The sequence below is a fragment of the Cuculus canorus genome, chromosome 1, assembly GCF_017976375.1.
Source record: "Cuculus canorus isolate bCucCan1 chromosome 1, bCucCan1.pri, whole genome shotgun sequence".
In the NCBI taxonomy this organism is placed as follows: domain Eukaryota; kingdom Metazoa; phylum Chordata; class Aves; order Cuculiformes; family Cuculidae; genus Cuculus; species Cuculus canorus.
Genome location: NC_071401.1, coordinates 29,271,393 through 29,295,211, shown reverse-complemented (window position 1 = coordinate 29,295,211; position 23,819 = coordinate 29,271,393). Strand labels below are relative to the sequence as shown.

Sequence of the window (23,819 nt, the reverse complement as noted above, 5' to 3'; positions counted from 1 at the left end):
CATTTAACCAAGGTGGAAAACAGACTTCCAAAGAAACCTATATACCTGCTCTTACTTTGCCCCTCTGCAAAGGGAGAAACTGAAGCACATAAGATGAGAATACTTACCCAAGGCTACATAAAAAAAATCAGTGTCTGTGTCTGGAATGAAACCTAGATCATTTGAGACCAAAGCTAATACTTTATCTGTCTTCAAACTATCTCTTCTGCCAGTTTATCTGATCATAAAGAGAATGCACTAAAAAAATTACTGCCATTTGAGCTGTTTAATAAAACTATAAAGTAGAGTAAGAGATCTAGCTCTGTTTATAGGCACCCTTCACGATTTCTTTGCTCTTAAAAATATACTTTCTCAAAAGATTACAGCGCATCTGAGCTTGTAAGCATGATGAAGGGAAAATGCAGAAGGCAACATCATTCTACTCACCAGCTCAGACCACTATGAAGTGAGTCAGTTTAGCAGCTCAGTAACAAATGCTTCTTCCTGCCCACAAAGGCAAGAATGGGAGAAAGCATGTGGGTCCATCCATGAACTCTTTGCAGACGTTCCTGCAGACAAGCCATTTGCTCTTCAAAAATGAATGGTAGTGAAAAAATTCTTCCTGTCTTGTCTTAGTTCCTAACCTTCATCAACTTATTGATCAGAATCAAAACATTTCAGTAATTCATCTTGGGTGAGAGCTTTTTTAACAGAAAAAAGACTTTCATTTTTCCATTCACCCCAGTTTGCCTGAGACTCATATGTTTAAGACCTGTATGAGCGCATTTTGTTCATAATTTTGCCTTCATAATAAAAGAGATGCCTCATTCCCTCATTTCTTCTTCCTGCAATATTTGGGAAAACTACTGGAATTACAGAGTCACATACTCAAACCAGAAGATCAAAGCCATTTGACCACCTGGAGAAATCCAAATTGTCACCCCCACGCACCCCCCGCACACAACCCATGTTTCATTCGATACGCATAAGGAATCCAGGCTACACAAGTAACCTCTCTGCAAATCCTCAGAGCTGCAGATTTTGGAAAGTACACTGCAAGTGAGACAAAAGATTAATAGGAGAGGACAGTTTTATGGTTAGGGTAAATGAATGCTGCCACTGCTTGGTAACAAAACTACTCCAAAACCTCAAGAATTTACTCATCATACAACCTGCTGTTGGCTACTTGTTGCATGACTGAAACTTCATCTGAACACACAAAACATTGCAGTAATGCCTACCATCGCCGCAATCACCTTTTTTAACAGATGCAAGCATCCTGAAGATCAGACACGGAAAATAAGGAGGCAGCTCTGCCCTTAATCTGACCATCTCTACAGAATGAGAATAAGAATCATAGAATCATAGAATCACCAAGTTGGAAAAGACCTCTGAGATCATCCAGTCCAACCACACCTATCTGCCACTAAACCATATCCTTAAGTACCTCATCTACCTGTCTTTTAAATACCTCTACGGATGGTGGCTCAACCACCTCCCTGGACAGCCTGTTCCAGTGCCTGATGACCCTTTTGGTGAAAAATATAGGCATTCATGATGATGCTCCACTAAAGTCCCATGGTGTAGCTCTATGGCAGCACTCAAATAAATTAATAATTCTATTTTTAATTGTTTGAATGCCCATTCAGTAAAATCCGAAAGGCCTATATAGTCTCTCAGCAAACATGGGGGATAAAATGAAACATGGAATAGCTATCTGGTCATGGAGGACCACAGCTGGATAAACACTTTGTTCCATAATGCTGCCACCCTGCTCCGCATCTATTCACATCCCTACAGCCTCTGTTGGAGAGCAAGAGCTGTTTGCAGGGACACATGGTGAGCCAGGTCAGGGAACAGACACAGTTTAACGAAAAATAGCCTGGTGGGGAAAAAAAATGTTACACTGGTTTTCAGTCCATTTCTTCCCACTGTCTTACAGAAAGCTCTACCAGCACAAAAGGGGAAGAAGGGGAGGGAGGGATGGTAGAGAGACAAGGCTACTGGATCAGCTGCTACAGGTCAGGTGTTCACCACCCAAACCCAGAACTTGTGAATATAAGTATCCCAAGTGGGATAGAACATAGACTACATTTGTACCGATTAATGCCAGAATTAAAGCTAGAAACTTTTTGAGTGTTTGACTCCACTGTCTAGTGTCCTTTTATTGTGACAAGTTCTGTGCTACCACATCTACTACTATTAAAAATAATTATTGTAAAATAATATTTGTACACTGCAACAGATTCTAAACCCATGAAGAAATGGCTTCCTGTAGCACCATACTCACACCAGCATTGATCATCTCTGTATCACAGGACTATTTGTGATACAGAGATGCTCCCACTCATGGTAACAAAATGGAAGTAGTAGGTTATTCCTTTAAGTTGAACAAAAGTAGAAAGATAAGAAACCAGCAGATTTTACAGCTACGAAATATGCAGGAACGAGTCAAGAATATTTGGATCCCTATTTCCATTTGTCTCCATGGAGGTCTTTCAAACCTAAAATAATTAAGAATTCAGTTCTATGCCTATCTGTAGTTCACAGCAGAACTCCCACAAGCTCAGTCATGCAGAAAGAGGTCTTTCAAATAACGTCTCTGAAGTATACACAATTCTAAGGTTACAGCCCTTAACTGCTTTTCACTTACTTAAGTAAAAGGGAAACTAAGTTAAATTTCCTGTAGTAGAATGTAGTAGAATTTCCATTTCAAGTAGGAATAACACCTGTAGAAATAATGGAAAATGGCAATATAATTTAAATAACATAGGTAGAGCCAATAGCAAAGATCATGAATACTATTTTGGGGCTTTGTTCAGTATTACTGAAAGTTACCTCTCTACACAGTATTCACTTGACCATGCCTTTAGCAAGCCTGATGTGTAACTTTCAATAGCTTCAGTATGCATTAAAATAATTTGCTATAGCAGTAATTTCACTTTACTACTAATACTAGTCCAAGAAAGAGACTTTGCTCAGAAGAAAAGCTTCCCTTAAGCACCATAAAAGTTCTCCCTGAGAATGACTTCATGAACAGCCCATTTCACAGAATTAACATTTCATTGCTAATAGGTCTTAGACAAGACCTATTGACTGCAGATAATGAGATGGTTAATTTGCATATGCTTTTTCTTGTGACAGTTCACTCATGCACTCATCTTCCCTTCATCTCTAACCGTTTCCCACTCTCATTCCTCTGCATCTCAAGAGCCACTCCGCAGCTGCAGGCAGTCAGTGAAGAGGAGCAAGAGAAATGATATATTGCAGATATTTTATTTTTGGAAACTGCACTGTAAATAAAGCCATTTCCAGAGATATTCCATGGACACGGAGCGCTTGGTCGTGGAGCCAGCGCCTTATGTAACAGGAGGAGTATTGTTTAGGGTTGCCTGCTTTAAAAAGCCACTCCTGGTAACACAGTTTACAAAGCCATAAAAAGCTAACAGCGTAAGTATCGAGAAGAAGCACGCAAGTGGGTTTATGACAAGGCTGGTGCTACCTGGAAAAATAAAAGTTTTATGAAATCCTTTAACTTTCTGTCATGGAGAGGACATCACCCCAGCTGACACTTACTGCGTGGAAAGGTGAGGGCTCCTAGGCAGCCCTGGGCAGCCCCATGGCCAGGTGCTGAAGACAGCTCTGCCGCCTTCCCACAGCCCACACCGCCAGCAGTCACCTTCAGTTATCTTCCATTTAATTCCGCTTTTTCCCAATTATCGACACGTGGCAGAGACAAGGGCTCATGCGATTTAGCCTCCTGCTCTTCTTCTGCCGAGCAACCGTCAGCCTCTGGAAAAGCGTTAGCAGAAAGGATCACTTGAACATGCACAGGCGCTCACAAGCAGCTGTAAATTTCCACTCCCCGCTGTCGGACTCCTTCTTGCCGTTCCTGCTCCAACTAGCTCCATGCCTGGGTGTGCATTTTCCCCACCGCCCTACTCGCTTCCCAATCCCTCAGCACATCTTGCTCACAGGCTCAACCCCCCCTCAAACTCCACGTCAGAGGAACACGTGGAAAAGCAGAGGAAGAAGCAACTGCTCCGCCGAGAGGTTTCTCTAGGGTTAAGGGAGGAGATGCGATGATTTCACATCACTTCTGTAAGTTTCCATTCCCCTCCGAAGTCTGTCGGTGCAGGGGAGGCATCGCTGATGGGCCCTCGCACCATCACGTGGCAGAGGCTGCTGGAATTAAATTATTCACCTTGCTATCCTGCTGAGAATGCAAATGAGGAGCCCAACAGTGGGTTGTTTTAACAAGACAACAATAAAATCAACGTCATTCTGCAGAGCCTTGTCGGAGAAGCTGAAGTTAAGCCGCCTCCTGCCTGACAATACATTATAATGTAAAGATGGTAACACTCTTCCACAATAACATGGGAGGTGGGGGGAACCACTGCAGGATACCCTCAGCAAAATTTAAATCACACTGAAGGAATGTATTAGCCTAAAGTATTTTTTCAAAGGCTAATGTGAAGGGGGAAAAATAATCATACAATTAAAATAACCTGAAATAAGTGCTACCGGCTATTATCAAGCACACATATACAGCAAAATGTAGTTAAAAGAATTTTTAATGCTTGTCTCTTCACCTTCAGCAGCTATTGCTCAGCAAATGCCACATATTCCCACAGGGAACTGCGAGTGCCTCCCCTCAGCCCTCCTCCCCGGCTGTCTAAGGCACTGAGAGCGAGGAAAGGAGGATGCTTTACCAGCCACCGTGCGCACTGCAGGATGGGATTTAAATTCCATCCTCACCCAGATCTCAGCCAAGCCCTGGCAAGGATGAGAGCCCAGTATGTATTTATGCTGAGCTTACCAGCTCAGTGGGAGACTTCCCATCCCCTCTTCCTCAGGGCAAAGCCCAGCCAAAGTCCTACATTATTAAAAATAATACTGTATGTTATAATGTTTGCTTGGGGAGTTTATCTCAGCCCCTGTGGCATACCAGCACTACAGTCCTACCAGATCTTAATTTAGTGCTCACCTGCAGTAGTTGTTCACAGCTCTACATTATAGGCAACCAAAAAAAAGCATAAGAAACCTAACTTCTGAGGAACAGAGATGAAACAGCCAACTTTTAAAGGGCTAACATCCTTTGATAGTGATCCCAGCACCTAACTAAGGCAAGCAGGAATATCCCAAATCCTCAATTTGAAGAATCAGCAGTGTGCCCAGCGTCAAAAGTTGTCCCCACTCCCTTAACCTCCTTGTATTTGCTCCTGCATTTGCACAGGAGGTGCCAAGTCGACCTCTGATCAGGAGATGTGTGCTCTCAACTTATCTGTAAAGCATGCCGCTGATTGTGCTTATGCTTTAACTAACAGATCACCCAGATACCTCAGCCCCATGTTTTCAGACTGCCCTGAACAGTACTGGGAACAGGCACTAGAGTTGCTCCTGCTGCACCCAAAAGCACTGCAACAAGTGACATAAAGTGGCAATTTCTGCTCCAAACCCGTAGTGAGACATTCCTCCAGCACAGAACTAAATGTTTCACATTAGACACCTGGGACAGGTTTCCTCTCCAGGCCACTGCCAGAGAAAGCTTGGAGTGGGATGAACCACTCTGTGAAGTGGCATCTTTCTTCACGAAGCTTAGCAGGCATGTGAACAGCCAGCACAGGCCAGCATTTCACAATATGAAGGACCTGGGGGTAAAAGCCAGCTGTGGGCACTGTTTCACAGGTGCCTTTGATCTCCCACAGCTCGGCATGGAGAGAGAAGGGGCACCGGCAGCACCTCAGCATCTTACACCCATTGCAGGGTTGGCCCTTTTTTTTTTATTGGATACTGTGGCTGTTGGGTAAACATCATAGCAGAAGTCAAATGATAAAGACTCTGACCTTGGGCTACTACTGAAGGTATTGGCTTTTCCTAAGGCAACACAAAAATGCAAGCGCCTTAAATCAATTTCTACTACATACTTTTAAGAGAATAGTTCTTTTTCTACCCCTCTCCCAAGGGAAATTAAGTCCTTTCTGTAGTGCATCTACCACTACTTCAACAGGTAAAAAGACACCACTGTGGTGCCTGGTAGAGTTTAAAACTACCTGCAACTGAATAATTACAAAAAAGATTGAATAACCAACAACAAAAGCTGGTTTAGTTGCACATTATCCCGCTCCGCTGGATAATCTGCGTATCACTGAGTTCCCTGAAGTATTCACAGACCGTTCTCAGTAAGCAGCACTCCAGAAGCATAAGAACATTATCTAGAAAATAGCATCCTCTGTTTTGGACTAAATATGTCTGGTTTGCTGGTTCTGAGGTGTAAATTGAATATGCACTCAACTTACAGTTCAACTCTGCAAGTGTTCTACATGAGGCAATACTTTCGGGCTTGGAGCCCTCTACATGCCAGGAGAGCAAGAAACCTGCCTGCCTCCATCTCTGCATTGCAGCAGGAAAAACAGTGCAAAGCAGAATAGCTAAAGGGAAAAAAAAAATCTCTGCTTTTCCAATATTCTGTTTCATCTTCAGTGCAGTGAATTCTTAGATAACAAGAAAATATTCTGAACAATCCAACAGGAATTGAGCCATAATTACTTAGTGCTTCTACCTGGGTTGGTTTTCTTCTTGTTGCTGAGAGGTTATTAAATATTTCAAAAGAAATGTTTGCTTCAATTAATAATTTGTGGCCATCTCAAGTCTGGAATAATGTAATTACGAACAGCCAACAACTGTTTATAGTCTCAAAGTACACTGAAAAAAAAATATCTCTGTGCACTGCTAAAGGACTCCAGCCTCCACATATTTACATTCCATTACATTCGTTTCCTTTACAATGAGTTGAGTCCTCAGGCTAAAGCATGGTTAGAGTACTTTTGAGAAATGTTTGTCCTTGTTTTCGTAACTTAAAATCATGCCATCTCATAAAGACCAAAGGAAGAAAACCCCATTCCATTATTCCTGCCCTTTCCATTTACTTTCTAAAGTGGAAAAGAGAAATTAAGGAGCTTGAACAATGAGTGTGGTAGCAATAAATTACAGAGGCGGATGATAAACATGCAGTATATATATATTATCTGCTCATTTAATCACCACCTTCCAGTCTGTCTACCTCCTCTGAAATGATTTCCAGCATTTCAAAGCCCTAGGCAGCCTCAGATAATAACAACAAAAGATTTCTTTCTTCTCCCCTGAAACTGCTCAAGGCCATGGCCCCAGGCCATCAAAATTCAATTCTCCACAGTGACAGGTTCAGTTGTGTAAAACTGGATTATCAAGAAGAGAAACTTTAAGATGCTAAAAGATTCCTCCACCCTGTGAACCTTGAAAACTAAAGACCTACCCTCCCCAGTGAGATTTCATCCTAGAGGTCAACATGACCGCAATTTATTGGGGGGGGGGGAACAGAACCCAAATTGCTTATATTATCCACATCATAAAGCTGTTACACTTTAAGTCAAGGCATTTAGCTCTGTGACAAAGCAATACAAAAAGTGTGCCCAACAACATGCTGAAAACCTAAAAAAATATGAGGAAGGACTTTACTGTAACTTCATGCTTGTATGTTATTTTACAAGCTCACAGACACTCATTTTCCTCAGATCTCCTGCAAGAGCAACGTGGCCACTCAAAATTAATGCCACTAAAACTCTTCTTCATCTAATAGATCCTCAACACAGAGATACACTAACATCCTAATGTTCTCACTTTCTCACCCACATAAACTCGGAAGGAGACAAGCTCAGAACTGAGCCTATACTCCAATCATCCCCCCAAAAAAAGCCACCAAGAGGCAAATTAACCTTTGGCTCCTTGTCCAGATACAAAACAAGGCCAAAAAAAAAAGGGGGTACACTCTGTGAAGGGGCAGGTAGTTTCCCTTATGATAATTTTAAAAGCTTCTGGCCTCCCTGAGGTCTAGAAAGTTGAATTGTCTTCAGCAAAGCATGGGGGAACAGAGAGCAGCCAGGGTCAGTGGCTGACCTGAAGCTGCATTTTAGCTGAAGTAAGCGGGAGGATTTAAATGGATGCTTTGTATAAGCTGCTCCCAAAAATGCAAATATGCCTTCAGTGGTTTTCCCCTTCTCTTCCTCCTGGCTCCCTCTAGTGCTTTTAAGGACATACTGCCTTTTCCTCTCTGTTTTATTTAATGCAAATATAAAGAACTGCTGAGAATTTATTTTTTTTTTTTTTAATAGGGCTGCACTAACTCTTATAAACTGCTCAGGAGTTTTTTCTGAACATATTGTTCACATGTATATCATTCCAGAGATCACACACGGACACTAGCCTTTCTACTGGAAACTTTTATGTTAAATACACAGAATCACAGAATCACAAGGTTGGAAAGGACCCATTGGATCATCGAGTTCAACCACTCCTGACACTCCCTAAAGCATGTCCCTCAGCACTTCATCCACCCGTTCCTTAAACACCTCCAGGGAAGGTGACTCGACCACCTCCCTGGGCAGTCTGTTCCAGTACCCAATGACTCTTTCTGTGAAGAATTTTTTTCTGATATCCAACCTGAACCTCCCATGACGGAGCTTCAGGCCATTCCCTCTTGTCCTGTCCCCCGTCACTTGGGAGAAGAGGCCAGCTCCCTCCTCTCCACAACCTCCTTTCAGGTAGTTGTAGAGAGTAATAAGGTCTCCCCTCAGCCTCCTCTTCTCCAGGCTAAACAACCCCAGCTCTCTCAGCTGCTCCTCGTACGACTTGTTCTCCAGCCCCTTCACCAGCTTCATTGCTCTTCTCTGGACACGCTCCAGCACCTCAGCATCCTTCTTGTGGTGAGGGGTCCAGAACTGAACACAGTACTCGAGGTGCGGTCTCACCAGTGCCGAGTACAGAGGGAGAATAACTTCCCTGGACCTGCTGGTATGGGCCAGTGTATTAAACACTTAAAACATTTTAAAGGCATCCATCAGCTTCACCCTTAGAGAAAGTCAGCTAAAATTAATCCCTTTCCCTGCATATTCCCACCTCAGAGAGGAATTATGTCTAAACAGGAGTTTACTAAAGCCCAACAGCTGAAAAATAAAACAAATTAAACAGATTAAAATGTTATGGCTCTCTAAAGGGTCACTTATAAAATGCTAATCTCATCCCCTATCTACTGTGTCTCCAAATCAATTAAGAAATACCTGCACTCCCACTTTTATAGAATAGAATCACAGACTCATAGAATGGTTTGTGTTGGAAGGGACCTTAAATATCATCCAGTTCCAACCCCTCTGCCATAGGCAGGGACACCTCCCATCCAACCTGGTCTTGAACATCTCCAGGGATGGGGCAGCCACAGCTTCCCTGGGCAACCTGTGCCAGTGCCTCACCACTCTTATTGTGAAGAAATTCCTCCTTATGTCTAGTCTAAATCTGCCCCTCTGCAATTTATAGCCATTGTCCCTCGTCCTATCACTACATGCATTTATGAGTGGAGGAACAGGAAACTCATGACAGCGTCATGCTTTTTACCTGTTGATGTATGCCAACACAAAGTATTTCTCCAAAATCAGTATCTCCCTGAAGAGCTGAGCAGGTATTCTTTGTACAATTAAAGCCTTCACCTCTACAAACTCCTTCAATTTCAACTCTACAGAGTCAGTGACTTCAGTGGTCATGTTTGTTTGTTTAAGGTCCATCCACAGAATTAAAAATGTGAAAAGGAAAGCTCATTTCAGAAGGAACAAGAAAGAAGGCTTTGCTGAAGATCTTAAATTTAACCTTACATCACACGCATACCACGAGAGGCCCAATTTCAAAGTTTATAATGCAGCACACTAAAAAAGATGTTATTTACAGTAGCAACAAACAAAACTTTTATGTAGCCAAAGAATCTCTTGCTGTCCAGTACGCTGGAAGACATCCTTGCATCACTGCTGCCACTTCTCTTCATTACACTGCAAAATTCTTTCAAGTGTATAACAGCACTTATCTGCCATCTCCCATTCCTGAAATAGTCAAACAATGTTAATGCTGTTTAGTCTTCTTGCAAATACTGAATTCAGTTGCTGGATTCCACATAACTTTGTCAAGCAACTTTTTAATGTCAGGCACAAGTCAGTAAGACAGCATAGAGTACTGCACGTTAAGACATCCCCTTCTAACATGCTCACCTGCGCAAAAAAAATATATATGTTCCCTACAACTTCCCTGGTGGTGGAAGACAATGAGCACCTCTAAACAAAATTTTCAACTTCATAATAGTGCCTGAAGCTGAAAGCTATATTAATGCACATTCATCTCACTAATGGTGAAGTGCAGTGAAAACACCAGGCACATCAACCACCTTCTGATGACAATAATTTTGTTAAGCATAATGTATGCCTCCATTTCTGACAAGCTGTAAAGCAGTTTGGATTTAAGACTTTTCCTTTATTGATCACTACCATAGAAGTCTTAAGCATTTTTCATCAAATAGTCTCAAGACAACTTGCAAAACCAAAAAATTAAACTTAATTTGGAATACAAGCTAAGCACTCCTGCGAGGCACTCACAATAGCATCCATTTTAGTAGGAGAAATCTGAGGTGGCACCAAGCAGACACCCAAGGATGTGCACTCTAAAATGTACTGTTAAAGAGTGCCAGTAGATAGGAACCATCACTCCAGATCAGACTTTCATTCAACTCTCCTCCCAGGTAGCCTCAACAATGAAGATTCTTGACAGGCTCTGGATACTTGGAAGAAAATAACTCACCACATGACATAAATGGCAAGCTCTAGGTGTACAAGTTGTAACGGGTCAAATACACCAATGGAAATCTTCTTGGCAAACACCACTCCTCTACACATCTCCCAATGAAATCTGACAGCTCCTTTATTACACAGCACACAGATCCATACTTACAGGCATTATCACACCTCTGGAAATAGTTTAGGGAGTGACTGCTTTCTCACGATAATGGCAATTTACAGATCTGCTCTCTTCCCACAGAAGCAACGGATAATTTTTCTCCTGTATGTCCTTTTGCAGTGTGCATTCAGGAAATAATTTGATCTGCTATAAAAATCTACATTTCTGAAGGGTAAAAGACTGATGTCCAATACGAAAAAAAGGTCATGATTAACACTGACACTGAGTAAGGTGTAGCAGTCACAAATGAAAAAGAAGTCTCAGACTGTGTCTGCCCAGACAAGAGAAGTTGTCTAGCATCTTTGCAAAAACAATTACAATATTTATACCATAGTCATAGAACCATAGAGTCATTTAGGTCGGAAAAGACCATTAAGATTATAGGGTCCAAACATAAACTTAATACTGCCTGGTCCACCACTGAAACTAAGCCCAACATCTACCCATCTTTTTAATACCTCCAGGGATAGTGACTCAACAACTTCCCAGGGCAGCCAGTTCCAGAGTTTGACAAACCTTTCAGTGAAGTAGCTTCTTAACATCCAATCTAAACCTCCTAAGGTGCAACTCGAGGACATTTCCTCTCGTCCTATCACTTGCTACTTATAAAAGGAGACCGACATCCACCTCACTACAACCTCCTTTCAGGCAGTTGTAGAGAGCGATAAGGTCTCCCCTCACCTTCTCTTCTGCAGACTAAACAACCCCAGCTCCCTCGGCCATGCCTCATAAGACTTGTGCTCCAGACCTCTCCCCAGCTCCGTTGCTCTTCTTTCCACACATTTCAGTACCTCAGTGTCTTTCTCATAATGAGGGGCCCAAAATCGAACACAGTATTTGAGGTGTGACCTCATCAGTAGCAAGTACAGGGGGCAATCAGTTCCCTGGTCCTGCTGGCCACACCATTTCTGATACCAGCCAGGATGCCATTGGCCTCCTTGGCCACCTGAGCACACTGCTGGCTCATGTTCAGCTAGCTGTCAAACAGCACTTCCAGGTCTTTTCCCATCAGGCAGCTTTCCAGCCATTTGTCCCTAATCCTGTAGCGCTGCATGGGGTAGTTGTGTCCCACATGCAGGACCTGACACTAAGCCTTGTTAAACCCCATACATTTGGCCTCAGCCCATCGATCCAGCCTCTCAAGATTGCTCTGCAGAGCCTTCCTTCCCTTGAGCAGAACAACACTCATGCACAACTTGGTGTCATCTGCAAAGTTACTGAGGATGCACTCGATCCCCTTATCCAGATGACTGATAAAGATATTTAAGAGAACCAGCCCAAACACTGAGCCCTGGAGAACACCACTTGTGACCAGCCACAAACTGGATTTAATTCCGTTTACCACAACCCTCTGGGCCTGGCCACCCAGCCAGCTTTTAACACAGCAAAGATTATACCCATCTGAGCCATGAGCAGACAGTCAGAATCTAACCAAGTCTGAACACCCGCAGAACACATTTTCTAACATCATATATGCATTCAAGACCTCAATTTTCTCTCTCATATTAAATTGCACAATGTCATGTTCAAGCCTAACATTACAAAGAGAAAACATTTCATATCTACTAAATCAAGCAAAGTTTCCCAAACCCAAGGAGTCAGAGCTGAAGATCTGATAGCAGAATTGAGAGAGAAAAGTCACAAAATGATTTTTTTCAAAACAGCAGTGCTCATAAGGACATAAAATTATGTCTGGCATTATTGCCAATTCTGTAGTTTCCACCCGAGTACCACTGAAAAGCAATGGCTTATTTTCCGAGAGCAGGCAAATTCCTGTGAGAAGGTCACCTAGCAAGAGTCATACCAGTTTAACTTTCCATGACCACAGCAAGGCAGTCTCTACTAGCTGTCATCACGGGATGAAATTACTTTCACGAGCATAAGAAGTTCCATTGCAAGTTTTCAGCATACAAAGACCTGTATCCAAACAACTGCATATCAGCCAAGTAACTAAAGATGTAAACACAAGCTATTTAATACCTCATTTAACCCAACAACCACACTACCTATTTTTACTTTTTTCCATTTAAAGAGAATATAGATGACACAGTTAGGAAGTTTAAAAGTAAAAAGTATTAAGAATCTCTGACACTTTACACAGATCTGCCTTTTTTTCAAGATTGCAGACATATTCTCTATGCTTCCTATAGACTCACAAAGTAAGACCTTCTTGGAGAAAAATTTTGAAACAGCATTTTCCCTCTTCTCAAAACAAGAAATGGATGTTGTTACAGCCAACAGAGGAATTTACAAACTGCAAAGACCTGCTCTGACTCTAACAATGCAGGAATTATTGTCTGACACAGCTCAACAGTTTCTTGAGCAAGAGCAGCTTTTTAAAAGATGTTAGACCTTGACGTTAATTTCAAGTGTTGGAGAATCTTTATTTGCAAAATGTATGGTCTTTGAAGACTCTCCATTTTGGCCATGCATATGTACATGATCAATGCACTTCAACAAACTCAGATTTTACCTCTTCATCACTACCATCTAAGTGTATAGATATGTTTTTCCAACACTTAAGGCCAGTGCTGACTCAATTTAAAAAATACGTCTTGAAGTGAACACATCAAACTTTATTATATTCCAGAAGTGATGTTAATAATATTGGACAGGAAATCTGCATTCTGCATTCAGTGTATTCAACTGCTACCAGCTCTTGGCTGCCACTTATCTACAGGGAGTATCCACTGCCTGCCGCCTATGAGCTTCGACACCTTGAAGCACTGTTTTTTTCAGATACTGTTTGTCATCCTTAAGGTGCATTGTACCTTTTTTCATAGTGATCAACTTCCCAAAGCTTTGAGTTCACCTTTTAAAAGACTCCACTAACGTGTTCTTTAATTCAATAGAATACATGAGGCTATGCCATCATTTGTCATTTTTCTTCTTTATGTGGCCTAGATAAAACTGTCAGGAGGATTTTGCCTTCTTTTCCAACTGTGTGTTCATTTGGGGATGGGTTTTTTCCAAACAAACATCCAATGACTGAACATGACCATATTATGTCTTAATTCAATGATTCTTCATTAAGCGTAACAGTTTCTTAGACAGACTACATCAAACCTTTAACCTAGCTGGTACAGTACATTTTACAATATCTGTTTTCTATTTTGAACAATTTTAGCCATTTAAAAAAAGAAAAATTCCTCAGTCTCCATAAATTTGTAACACAAATTTAGTGTTCTTTTAGTCTTTATTTACTACTGTAAAATGGATTTCTTCAGAGTTATGATTATTTGTAATAGTCAGCTTCACTCTCACTACAGATGTACGTAACAGTTCTGTCTATTCAGCATCATTGTTGACAGCTTTAGCACAGCCACCAGACATATGTCACAGTTCTTTTTGTTCCTAGTATTTTTAGAATGTCTCCCTATCATCCCTAGATCCTAAAGAAAATCTGGAGTTTTTTTAAATCATCTTTATAAAAAATTACTTAAACTTACTCCTACAGAATGTCTGCTGCCCTTGAACCATTCCTAAATCAAGATGGGACTCTTCTTTACATTATCGCTTGTTTTCAGATCTGCACATTCTAGATAGCTGCATGTCCTTCTACTCCTGCCCCCCAGCTTTGAGAAACGCTTCTGTAAGCAGTGTTAGAAGTATATTAGTGATGTAATAGCATGCAACATCACACAGAACAAAAGAATTGCTTAGCCCCTCGTGTTTTTCATCCTCAAAGATGGGAACGTCATGTAGTTTTGCAGCCATCTTCTCCCACGACCTCAAGAACTGCAATGAAACCTTATGAACCACGATAAGGAGCTACTCAGTTTACGGAGCGGAGAGAGTTTAGGGAGATGAGAAAAACAATGGGTAACATCTCTGTGTATGTTTCCTTGTCGTTTAACTACTGCCCAAGAAACTAGACTAGCATAAGGATACCCTGGAAAATCCTGTGGCAACATTTTCCTTTCCATGACAAAAGGGCAGAACACAGACTAATTGTAGAGGTGTGTATCTTCTTAAATTAGAGTTGTTTTTTTGAAGGGAAAAACCTTTTCCAAACAGCGTACAACCTAAAGTCTACCAAGCCAATTTGACCTCAGAGTTCATTCTCACATTCCTTTACTCAAACTGCCTTTGACCAAAAGCACTTTGTCTTTTCCTTTCATACGCTGCCCAAGGCTGTGTGCAATGCTGGCAACAGAGGAGCACAGGTGTCACAGTTTCAGAAGTAAACATGGATTGTAATGTAAAAGAGATGACTGATAATTAGCCTGCAGATGAGGAGGAGCAGGACCAAAAGTCAACAAATTTCTATGTAATAAGCTTGTGTTCAGAAGGTTCAGCCTTACTTCGCTCATTTACTAAGACACATTAACCAATTTGTTAAAAAACAGAAAAAAAACCACAACCAAACAAAACCAGATAAAAACCAAACCAGACAAAACTGAACAAAAGAAAAAAAACCCCAAACTCACAGACTTTTCTCAGAGATTGATTATGTGATTTATCGTATATTTGCCTTAACAGATGGCTACAACCACCCTGCAATCCTGCCCTCACCCTATAAATTTCAATTTGGTGCCTCATTTGTACCAACAAATAAATCCTATATTGCAGACAGCCTCTTCTGTATCCAAAAGCAACAGGCAGTGAATGACCACCATGAACTGGTAGTCTTTTGCTTATTTGCAGAAGTAAAAGACGGCTGCTTGACTGCCAGTGAACTGCAAGAAGTGAGAGTACACAATTAGAAGGTACACCTGAAGAGGGAAAGTTGATACAGCTGTGCCTCCCTGCTGGCATGTGAAAAAAAAGGCTTAACAGAGAGCTGAATGTTACATGTTGCTAGGATCACTACAGATGCTGGACCTGAATTCTCTTCCTGCATTGTTTCAGTCTTTTGGTACTAAGTAATCTCCGGTGCCCTTACTTAAAAAGCCCCACACAACTTCCTTCCAACACTTACGAGCAAGTGAACGGTAATCTTTGCTGCAATAAATTTGTATGTATCAACTTGTACAAGTACCTTTGTGCTAGATTGATGTAGGATCTTCAACAAAGGTCACCCAATCCAATAGTTGGCACTCAACTGTCCCACATTTCAAAGTCCAGCAGTACTTTCTTCCATCTTAATTATCAACTCTTGCAACAAGAAACCCAATGAAAAAACATTAATGAGATAGCAGAAGGGGTTTTTTTGGTTCATGCTGTAAAATAAATCAAAGATATTCCTTCACAACTGATTAAGTAGCTATAAGATTACATTGCCGCCATAACGAGAAGTCGTGCCCTCCCTGCCATCACCTTTCTTGCACCAGTTCTAGGAATAGCATCCCTACAGAGAGAGACCAATCAGCCTGCCAGGCACCCTGAAAATTTAACAGGTGGAAAAAGCCAAACCCCTCTTATTTTCCTTAAAAATGTAGGTTTTGGAGAAGTGAGAGAAATTGTGGAGAGACTTACTAAATGTAACTTGTGTGACATTTTTTGAACCACCTTTATCAGTCCATTCTAAAAATCCAGGCAGTAACACTAAAAGAACAACAACAAAAAAAACTGATCCATGAAAACTTTTTTGGAGGAGTGGGGATGCAATTTTAAAATATTTCTACAATATGTGGTGCCAAAAACAGCTGAGGAAAAAAAGAAAAGATCCCATCCCTTCTTCCTCATTTCTTTACCTAGGCTTCAACTACATATCTCAATCTGCTAATGCAGGGGTTGTAGCGCCTTGCTACAAATTCATTAACAAAATCAGTTCATCTCAAAAATAATCCTTCATTAAAAAATATGCTACCAACCCCCAACTCACTTAACTGGTTCATCACAAATTTGTCAGAAACCATACCTGCACACTGGGTTCAGCTAACTAGCAGTATCAGGTGGGTGCTTTTCTTGATAGATACACATGAAATCTACATGTTTAGCAGTACTCCATCTTATTGAAACCTTACGCCAGCCTGCCTGCCATCCACAGTGGTTTAGATATGACTGTGTAACAAATAACAGAGTCACTTAAGCAACATTTCTTATGAAAATGGGTTACAAAGATTTGGGCCCGTTCGCTTATTCAGTGCTGCTGGAAGAACGTCTCACACATTGTCTACAGAGCTTCTTTGGTTCCAGTCATTCAAGAATTTCACAGAAAAAATAATAATAAAGTTAAACTCAGTTGCCCCCGGAGAAATCCATTCATCTCCACTGCCTGTAAAAAGCAGGAGGGGTTTTTGGTCTAGAACAACTGAGACCACAAAGAGCTCCAGGCTTAGCACAGCTCTGCTGTGTGATGAAAACCACCCATAATAATGTGATTAAAAAGGTGGGTAGATGAGGTGCTTGGGCACATGATTTAGTAGAAGACAGGTACAGTTGGAATTGATGATCTCTAAAGTCTTTTTCAACCTAATGATTCCATGATTCTATGATTCTATGGACACATTAAGTGTACTACCCGTACCAGCACTTTGCTCAGACTAAAGCAGTTAGGTTAACCCTTTAAATTGGGATAAAAGGCAGCAATAACAATATTAGAAAGCAATCCATCTGCCTCCAGATGCTCATTTTGTCCCCAGGCCACGCCCAGTTCCCTGAAAGAAGAAAAACACCAAATGGCTGCACAGCAGATTAGATGAGGAAAGTTATTCAAATAAAATTAGATGAGCCAAATAAATGACTTTTTCTTTTTTTCAAAAAAAAAAATAAAAAATCCTCAACCAGTTCCCTGAGCAATGACACAAATGAACAACGAAGAGCTGAGAAGCACAGGGAGGACAGAACTGTTCCTTTGCTGATGTCAAATGAAAATGCTCAGGGGACTGTGGCTTCCCTGATCTTTCATAATTCTCATAAACAAAACCAAATACAATACATATTAATATGACAATACTGCCTCCCACCCTTCTTCCTCCTATTCTCCACACCTTTACAAAGCTAAGCCAAACCAGCTGCTGATGGAGCACAGCAAATTGGATCAGGAAAAATGATTAATTCAAAAAACAGGGGGTTCGTCGTCTAAGTTAGTTTTCCCATGGGAGGCTGTGACTCTTTAGTCCAGAATACTCTTTTTAAGAGCCCTTTGCTGAGCCTTTACACCGCAACATGTATTTACCCTGTTATCTATGATCGTAGCCAAATTCCTTTTCGTATATTTTAAACCTTAGAGGTTTTGGTTTTACTTGAAAGTGGGTTTTCCACCTACACACAATAATGACTTCAGCATTTTGCCATATGCCTCCTTTTCATGGCTTTTATTAGGTCAGGTCCAACCCTACGCCAGCCTTTGTCTGTGTACAGCCGCTACCAAGACCAGCATAAGCGGATCAGCCTTGCATCAGCCAGCATGGCAAGGATGGCTTCCTCTGCACTTTAATAAATAAAAGACAAATGAAAAAGAAGTCATGGAGCACTCCACAGAACATCTTTAAGTGTGGGAACACCCAAATTCACTAAATCTTGAAGACTGCTTAGAATTTTTTTTTCTGCTACATCTTCATTTAATGAAAATACTTCGTGCACATATTTTAATCTGCATGCAAACCCACAAAGAGGCCATCAGAAGAGTCAGAATACTTTCCAACCACGAGCCTTACTGCAGAAAATACCAGCGAAAATTTATTTCAGATAAATATACGGTTCTGTTCACATGGAGAAATGAAGATAAAAAGGGTTTTAGGCATCCATTTATTTTGGGTTCTTTTCATCACATACATCTACTGCCTGATTTCCAGAGACCTCAGGCCCTTTCCAGTGCAACTGTAATCACAGGCTTTCAGATCTTGTTAATGCATCTGAGTCACCCAAATTCAAAGGACGCCATTTTAGGTCTTAATCAGTGTGTTGTGGTGGGGCTGTGGCACAGAAAAGACAAAACATGCTGCTTCACCTAGTCCAGCATTATCTGACATTTAAACCAGCCCTTCCTTCATGTAACTGTCTGGAATCTATGTTGGCAATGAATACTGAGGCTGTAAGACACAAATCCAGCTGAAAAATGAAAAGGTTTCTACTACAAAATTAGTCTATAAAGATGAAATCCATTACAGTACCAGTCTCCAAATGCAATCCTTGAAGGATATGCCAGCTAGTGGATGGTTAACTGTTTCAGCATATTGGGCCAGGCTCCAAAACCCTCAAGCCAGTTGGTAATTAACAGACATCTAGGTCCTCCACATGAAAGAAGTCTATTGTTTAGACAGTGACACAAATTTTTCCTCTCCTTTTCATTGCCAGACTCTGCTTGTGTTTTAAGATTCCCTTAGGACCGTAACAGTGTGTGATTTTAGAAGCTCCACTTCTCAAACAGACAATTTGTTTGACTTTTAGTTGCCAGGAATGCAAACATGCTTACACCACAGGTAGAACAAAGCCATTTTACAGGCTGAGTGGCTTCTCAGAGATCCCAAATGTCCCCATTCTTTGATTTAATAGCTGGAAAAATTAGTATCCAAATAACCTAACAACACCTAAAACCCAACATATCTTCAATAGCAACAGAATTACAACACATAGCACTAGAGGCCTGTAAATAGTGACAAGTTCAATTAGTAAGCAATGTACCTACAGGCAATAAATATTAGTGTGTATCTTGATAAATAATGATGAGTTACAGCAAAACTTCTATAAGCCAAAAGATGTCCCACTGGACAAGTTTTGTAAAGAAGCAATGTCCTGTTTAAAACTACCTGTTCTCTGACCTGTTATCTTAGTTAAGACAGATGAGATGGGTGAAAAACAAGGGATTAGTTATGAACTATACTTAAACTAACCAATGCAATAAAACTTGAAGAAGACAAAGGTACTTTAAGAAGAAAAGAGTCAATAAAACAAAAGAGCCAATCCAGTCAGAAAAGGGACAAAAAGGCAAATCAGAACTGCAAAATATTTTCTGAATGTGCACAGCTTTCCAAGTTCCACAGCTTTGACTACTTTGCTATTTTGTGGAGCCTAACTGATGCCTGCGTACCTCACCCAAGCCCATCTGGCCATACAACGATACACCCAAATCTCCATTGCATTCAAGATGATAAAAATATTCCCGGATAAGAGAACTGGGTGAGACAGTTCCGTTTAGACCAGCTTTATCTCCTCCCACTCAAAGGAGCCATTTGCGGTCTGCCTGTCTATGCAATCATTCATCTGAAGTCTCTAAATTAAAAGACCAGAACATGCAACACAAAAGCGTAATTCAGCAGCTCGATCAACAGCACCATTCACCAGGACAGTCAGCCCTTTCATTGTCACCCGAACGAAGGTGCAAGCAAATGTGTAAGCATGTAGAACAGGATGTCCTCACCTTTAGATGCAGTTAGTCAGCCCAGGTCTATGCTACGCAAACTGGTGGGAGAGCCCCAAGAAGCTTATACCACTGCAGGGAGGTTACTGGGATGTCAGATCAGCATCGCTTGTGAGCTCCTGCCACCTAACAAGTTTGGGAAGTACTGAGCTCACTGGCAAAAGGTGCTGCTATGTTGCAGAAACTCTCTCTTACAGTTCCAGATAAAAGCAAAACCAAGGAAACTCAGGTATGTTTCAAAACTGACTCAGTGTCATTCATTTTTGTTTCAAGAAAAATGCATTTCCTGTTCCTCTTGCTTCAAATATCAAGCAAACTACATTACTAATATCTGGAGGCATGCAGTTACATGCTTCCAGCTTCTTCCATCACTCCCAGTTGCTATTAAAAGTTTTAGAGTGCTACCAATACTTCACAGCGAAAGGCACAGATTACACCTGCGTTACCTCTTCACTACACGTCCTCTGCAGTCACTTTCTAAAACACAGAAAACTACATTTGCAATCACACTGACATAAAACACATTTATATATGTGTGAATAATGCAAAACTCTGATTGCAATTGGTCTTAAATTGGTCCTTGCGTTAGTCTCCAGGGACAGCCTCTGCAGTTCTCTGCTCTCTTTTCTGGAGCTGGGTCTCACCTTGAGTGCTCACCACGGATCACGTTCACTACCAAGGGCCAGGCAAAAACCCCACTACAGCAGATGGAATAAGCTCCAGCAGCTTGCTCAGAGCAAAGGGGCTGCTCTCCTCAGTACTGCAGGAGAATGCCACTGAGTGCTTCCAAGTAAAACTATCATTGTGGGCAGATTCTTCATACTTCCATTTCAATGACTTACTGCTGGAAAAAGGCTGGAACTCATTTGCTGCTCATGAACATGAAGCGTAGAGCAACTTTATAATCACAAAAGCCCAATCATCTCCTAACCATTTCAGGCAACTAGACACATTAAATCCTGTTATCCGGACATAAATATGATTATTTAAGAGCTCCTTGTTTATGAGATTGCTATATCATCTCCATATCACTGATTAATGCTTACCACATAGTTTCAAAGCACGGAGGCAAACACAGGAGGCCATTCAGGAGACATTTAAGGAAAGAAAATTTTATGAGGAAATAATCCTTTAAAATAACTTCTAATTAACACAATCATCAGGATGCTTGGTTCCATCTTCTCTTTATCTTGTATATTCCTCATACATAATTTGCAACACCACAAGTGTTTCATAACACTCAATATTCACTTACATATGCACATAAATTAGTGATTCAGTAAAATGAAATTACTTAATCTGCAACCATCACCTCACAACGCAGTATATTCCAAGAGCAAGAAAATCTTGTACTTAATTTTAAAATAAATAATTACATTACAGAAATATCATATTAAAACATGAACTACTATTTTTATTGGGACATTCGTCAGCACATCAGTGATGCTGAGCCACCCTGTTCCAAACAACGTTATTGTTAGTTGTCTAATTTCTCTCTGTAGAGTTAGACAGCACTCTGGGCTTATCAGTCAACTTCAAACACAGACACAGATGTAGGCATGCCTATGTAAACATTTAAAAGGTTTTATAAAAGTATAAAGCAGATACTGGACATCTAAATCTTCTGGAGGATCCTGGATCTGACCATAGCTCCAAGTCACACAAACATAGCATTCCCCCTTCGCCTAGACAAACTAAATTTCTGTCCCCTCCCAACTAAATAAATACATTAAATATTACCCACAAGATTGAAAATGCTTTGACAGGTCTTTGAGCGCGTTATGTTTACGTCTGGTTTCAAGAGGTAGTAAAAAACTGCTGACAAACCACCCTCAACACCTTTTTAAGAGTGAGTTATTTTTTGCCCCTCTGAAAACTGTCTTTACAGAGCCACAATGCAAATACCTGTAAGGTAATCACAGAATTATAGAATAGTTCGGGTTGGAGGGGACCTTAAAGATCATCTAGTTCCAACCCCCCTGTCATGGGCAGGGACACCTCCCACCAGACCAGGCTGCCCAAGGCCCCATCCAACCTGGCCTTGAACACCTCCAGGGATGGGGCATCCAAAACCTCCCTGGGCAACCTGTGCCAGTGCCTCACCACTGTCATAGTGAAGAAATTTCTCCTCATGTCTAGTTTAAATCTGCCCCTCTCCCATTTATACCCATTGCCCCGAGTCCTATCACTACAAGTCTGTGTAAACAGTCCCTTCTCAGCTTTCTTGTAGTCCCTTCAGATACTGGAAAGTTGTTAGAAGGTCTTTTCGGAGCCTTCTCTTCTCCAGGCTGAACAAGCCCAACTCTCTCAGCTTGTCCTCATAGCAGAAGTGCTCCAGACCTCCGGTCATCTTTGTAGCCCTCCTCTGGACCCGTTCTAACAGCTCCATATCCTTCTTATGTTAAGGATTCAGGAATTGGACACAATACTCCAGATGAGGTCTCACAAGAGAGGAATAGAGGGGCAGAATCACCTCCCTCAACCTGTTGGACATGCTTCTTGTGATGCACCCAGGACATGGTTGGCCTTCTGGGCTGCAAGTGCACATCACCGGCTCATGTCAAGCTTCTCATTGACCAGCACCATCAAGTCCTTCTCCACAGGGCTGCTCTCAATCGCATCATCTCCCATCCTGTACCAAAACTGGGGATTGCTCCGACGCAGGTGTAGGACCTTACAGTTGGCCTTGTTGAACTTCATGAGGTTCTCACAAGCCCACTTCTCCAGACAGTGGAAGTCCCTCTGGATGACATCCCATCCTTCCACTCAGCTTGGTGTCTTCAATAAAGCTGCTAAAACCTTGAGTGCAACGTAAACTTCATATTTTCACACTTTGAATCAAATGGGCATCTCATAGCACACAGGTGCAACTAGCAAAGGCAAATGGCAGGGGCCAGCAGTGGAGTGAACCAACTCGTTCACTTCCCCAATATCTTAGTTTGCTGGGGAGGGACTTTTTACAAGGGCATGTAGTGACAGGACGAGGGAGAATGGCTATAAATTGGAAGGGACAAGATTTAGACTGGACATTAGGAAGAAATTCTTCACAGTGAGGGCAGTGGTTGCCCAGGGAAGTTGTGGCTGTCCCATCCCTGGAGGTGTTCAAGGCCAGGTTGGATGGGGCCTTGGGCAGCCTGGACTGGTGAGAGGTGTCCCTGCCCACAGCAGGGGAGTTGGAGCTCGATGATCTTTAAGGTCCCTTCCAACCTTAACCATTCTATGACTCAAACTTGCTTTTACCCTCCCTGCTCCCCACCCATGTGCCTGCAGCCCCACCAAGCTCAGCCAGCTGCCAGACAAATTCCCATACGGAGCCTAGCGACGGCCTAGACTCCACGGCAGCTGTGAGAAGCTCCACAGGTATGGGGGGCACAGCAGGCTGCCTCACCCCACACCGAGCCCACACCACATGTAGACAGAGACACTGATACTGAAAATGCGGGCAAATAAACTCTCTAAGACTCATTTTGGAGTTTTAGAAAGAAAGCATACTTTATCAGGCCTGGCAACACGAGGGAGCCATCAATATCAATCATGTGCAGTGAGACAGGAGTTGGGGACAGAACATGTTTCTCACTTCCATGCATATGTATAAATTTTCCCAGCAATCTTATGCATTTTCTATTACTTTCCAAGGGCTAATTTCAACGTTACTATGAACTTCACAATAGTCAAATCTCTTGCTAATTTGGAGCTGGCTCCAGCTCTGTTTGACCTTGCATTGGAGAAGGGGAGAGACTGCAGAGGTGATCACAGAAGACCTCTCTTCAGCACAGATCACACCACA

The 23,819-nt window shown here is 41.7% G+C and overlaps 1 protein-coding gene across 3 annotated transcripts in view; it reads right to left on the bottom strand.

Annotated features, from left to right (window-relative positions):
• The window catches only part of CAB39L (calcium binding protein 39 like), a 72,912-nt gene that overhangs the window by 47,946 nt on the left and 1,147 nt on the right, over window positions 1-23,819 (bottom strand). The window contains exon 2 of one of the 3 annotated variants that reach the window (XM_054077927.1): window positions 3,556-3,771. The exons of 1 other annotated variant lie outside the window; for it this stretch is intronic. The gene's annotated coding sequence lies outside the window, so the exon portion shown is untranslated. Of the gene's footprint in view, window positions 1-3,555; window positions 3,772-20,032; window positions 20,148-23,819 lie in introns of those variants that run through there. One more of the 3 variants, XM_054077947.1, reaches the window with a different exon arrangement.